Genomic DNA, 4249 nt, shown 5'->3' on the forward strand with positions numbered 1-4249 from the left:
ATATGTGACATACTATCTATTACATATTGCAGAGCAGGGGAGAGTAAAGATAGACCGGGAAAGAAATTTGATTCAGTAGAATCAAATTTAATCAAATATTAAGCTGTGGAGGATCAGAGAGAAAGAGTGGAGAAATAAATTAGGATCAGGGAGAAGAGAAAGTTGACATGGTACCCCCACACCCACTGTTTCTTACTAAGGAAATATTTTTCAGTGTTTTTGGGGAAAGCATGGCACAGTAGAAGAAATATGGGCTAGAAATCCAAAGGACGTAGAGTTTAATTTCATCACTGTCACTCAATAATTTTGTGCCACTTTCCTCGTTCATTTATGAAAATCTAGAAAATCCCTACTGAGCAATTTGGTTGTGTTGAGTAACTGAGGTAATGGGCAGGAAAACGCCTACTGTCAAGTGGCATAATGTAAGCCCTGTGTTTTCTGCTCCTTGACCTGCAGTTAAATTAGTGCAAAGCAGTGTTAATGCTCCTGGATAACAAAAATAAATCACATTCCTATCTGAGAGATCTGAGAAACACTGTCATGATATGCACACAGCTCTGGGCCAGATTGAAATCCTAGCTCCGCTGCGACCTTGCAGTGTGACATGGTACAGGTCACTCACCTTTGCTCAGCTTCAGTTTCCACATCAGTAAGTGAGGATAATCATCCTGTAGGGCAATACTTGGAGGATTTCATTAGACAGAACTTAGCGGTGTGGCTAGGCTGTGGCGGCCGGAAGTCCTGCCTGTCCGTAGTCACCGCTCCACCCCAGTTGCGGTGGTTGTGGTTGGTGCTCTGAACTCCGCGGCTCCGGAGCCGGCTGCGTCCCTGCCCCGCCGCTGCGGTGAAGCAGATGTTGACATTGACAAACGGAAGTGTCTGGTTCCGTCTGACCTCACTGGGGTTCAGTCCACGAGGATCATCAGGGAACGGGTCCAGCTCCTTCCGAAAAGGCAGCCCCCTGTTGTGGGTAAGACAGTCCCGCAGCCCAGCCTAACTATGGGCGACTCTGCGAGAAGGCACAGAGGAAGGTGGACTCCTGCATGTGGCCTGCGGTGGAGAGAACACTTGGCTTCTGACGGCCAGCGCTGGGCCAGGTGCACCGTACCTGCTTGTGTACCTTGTAAATAGCCGGCCATTTTCAGTGGTTACTCCAGAACCTCTTCTCATAGACCTAGTAGTGCATTTGTAACTGGATTGATTTCTTAATATATGGGAAGGTTTTTGTTTCCTTAGACCAGTAAGTTGTCGTACAGAGTTTTCAGTTTTTCTTTTTGTGCACTGCCCTTGTGGCTATCCTCTCCAGAGAACTCGTTCCTCTGGGAATCATATTTAATGAAGATATTTCCATATTGAAGTGAGGTAGGTGGGGTATTAAAGTGACAGGGAGGGAGGTGATGCATTTTATTCTGGACTATGTTTGAAGTGTTAGATGGCTAAATATTAAAAGCATTCAAATTAAATCCTTAGCAATCAGAACACTTGCTCTACTAGATTTTGCCAACTGCCAATCATGTTGGACTGAGCTAATGTGTACCTCTTTCTGAAACTATTAAGATAAATAATTAACAATAAAACTTTGTCATAAAGGCAAAAAAAACAACACAACTCTTAGCGGTGCCTGGTACACAGTGACGTCTGGATAAAGGTTAGCTCTCATTATTACTCCAGTCAGCATTTTTGGACAAAACCCCTACTAACAGTCAAGGTCAAATTTTCCCTTCCTTCCCATCTCAAGTTCTGCCAGCTGGGCCCTGCTTCCAGCTGCACACAATGACCCTTGGACATTTTGGCCAAAGGAAAGATTTAAGAATGAACTGAAGTTCAGTTTCAGCCTGGGAAGTGGTACTTTATCTGCTCCTCAGCTTCAGTTTCGGTCTTTATAAGATCTAACAGTTGGGGATGCCAACTTCAGCGTGCTTTCTGACATCCACAACTTGCAATCAATGACCATGTAATTACATAGGTTATAGTCGTACCTAGTTAGTATGGCATCCTGATTTATGATTAATGATTGAATATTCACCTTCAAATAAAGATAAATATTTTAGATATAACTTGGGAGTGAAAATTTTCCTATCTCAAACTGCTGTTACAATAAAAGTCTAACGAGGCAGGCAGTCGAGGCTCCCCGATTCCTTTAGCCAGGCAGTCCCTTAGCCCTCTTTCACAGCAAATGTTGTGTCCGAGTAATCCATTCAACCATTCAACCGTCACCCAGGGTCTGCTGGTCAGCCCCTGCATGTGCTTTATATGTTGAATTCTATCGATCAGTTTAAGTGTGAATGTGCTTTTAGAATGCAAATATTTCTTACATGATATTTGCTATAAAGATCCTTCTTCTACTGCAGGGGAGATGCTAAAATTGGTGTACATGCAATTAAAGAGGATGTGCAAATGGAAATTCAGAAGCTATATTTTCATCTTGAGAGCCAGTTACATTCTCCATTTCTAGAACCAAGGTTTACAGACAGTAAGTGAATGCAAAAGACATTAGATAAAAAATAAATAAGGGTGTCCTGGCAGGGTGACTCAGTTGGTTGGAGCATCGACCCATTCACCAAAAGGTTGTGGGTTTGATTCCCAGTCAAGGCACATATCCAGGTTGCGGGTTTGATCCCTGATTGGGGTGTGTGTGGGAGGCAAACAATCAATCTTTCTCACATTGATGTTTCTTTCCCTCTGTCATCCTCTCGAAAGAAAGAAAGAGAGAGAGAGGAAGGAAGGAAGGAAGGAAGGAAGGAAGGAAGGAAGGAAGGAAGGAAGGAAGGAAGAAAGAAAGAAATCTGCCTGGTCAGTGTGGCTCAGTGGTTGAGCATTGACCCAGGAACCAAGAGGTCACTGGTTTGATTCTCTGTCAGGGCACGTGCCTAGGTTTCAGGTTCGATCCCCAGTAGGGGTTGTGCAGGAGGCAGCCGATCAATGTTTCTCTCATCAATATTTCTATCTAGCTCTCTCCCTTTCTCTCTAAAAATCAATTTTAAAAAATTAATAAAGACATATTTTAAAATAAAATAAACAAGGGCAACATATCTTAGTGCTGTTGTTTTTTATAAAACCTCATTCAATAGTGCATGAAGTTTTGGTTTGTCAGAATACTTTAATGAAATTTGATTATCACCAGTGACCCCCCAAAACTTCAAATCCAGAAGTTACTAAAGAGGAAGTGCTTTTAATAGTTGCTCATAATCTTAGTAATTTGATAGTAACTGTCTCATCGATCCGCTGCCTCCTGCACATACTCCCTGGGGATTGAGCCCGCAACCCGGGCATGTGCCCCTGACCAGAATCTAACCCGGGACCCTTAGGTCTGCAGGCCAACAATCTATCCACCAAGCCAAACCAGCTAGGGCAGCAGTTTTTCTTGTTTAATGACATTCTTGTATATGGCAATATTGTCATCCAGTAGAAAAAATATAACATATTATTCCCCTGGAAAATGTCACTATTGATTCCATCAAAGATGAGGAAGACTTGAAGAATGGATGGCGTCTCAAGACACCAACTAAATCATCTGCCGTTTATGCTGCCACTGCCACTGAGAAATCAGAATGGATGAATCACATAAGTAAATGTTCGATTTATTCTCCAAAAGTGGGAAGACACCCAGTAACGAACATGCTGTTTGGGTTCCTGACTTTGAGGCAACTGTTACAGAAAGCAAAACTCACACCTTTAATTGTCGTCACCGTTGCTGCAAATGTGGTTTTGTTGTCTGTGGGTCCTGCTCTGAAAAGGGATTTTTTCTTCCCAGCCAGCCCTCCAAGCCTGTGTGGAGTTGTAACTTCTGCTATGACCTACTTTCTACCGGGGACATGGCCACATGCCAGCCTACTAGATCGGACTCCTACAGTCAGTATTGAAGTCACCTTTAAATGATGTATCTGATGATGATGCTGATGATGCTGATAGCAGTGACTAAGGACATATTTTGAAATATTTAATTGGTTGTGACCATCTGAGAAATCAGCTTTGGGGAGGAATGTAAAATTCTGAGCTCTTGCTTAATTTTGCTGTAGCCATGAATTTACCTGAGAAACTTTTAACCTGTGTCTCAATATATTCTAGAGAAAGTAGGTCCTGTTGTCATTCCCCTCAACCCCACTACTACCACCTCCCCCCAACCATCCTAATGGTTAAGACACAGTAACAAAAATACATGATTTGGAAACACTTTGTCACATATCAAGTGATGCCTTATCCTAATAGCACTGTTACATAAAATAAACCCCTACTTTCTCACTTTTTA

At 42.7% G+C, this 4249-nt stretch overlaps 1 pseudogene; it reads left to right on the forward strand.

Annotated features, from left to right (window-relative positions):
* Positions 1-545: 545 nt before the first annotated feature.
* LOC139001344 (pleckstrin homology domain-containing family F member 2-like) lies at positions 546-3922 on the forward strand (annotated as a pseudogene).
* Positions 3923-4249: the final 327 nt, after the last annotated feature.

This window comes from Myotis yumanensis, unplaced genomic scaffold, assembly GCF_028538775.1.
Source record: "Myotis yumanensis isolate MYYU_CA2020_CCGP unplaced genomic scaffold, mMyoYum1.0.hap1 SCAF_440, whole genome shotgun sequence".
Classification (NCBI taxonomy): domain Eukaryota; kingdom Metazoa; phylum Chordata; class Mammalia; order Chiroptera; family Vespertilionidae; genus Myotis; species Myotis yumanensis.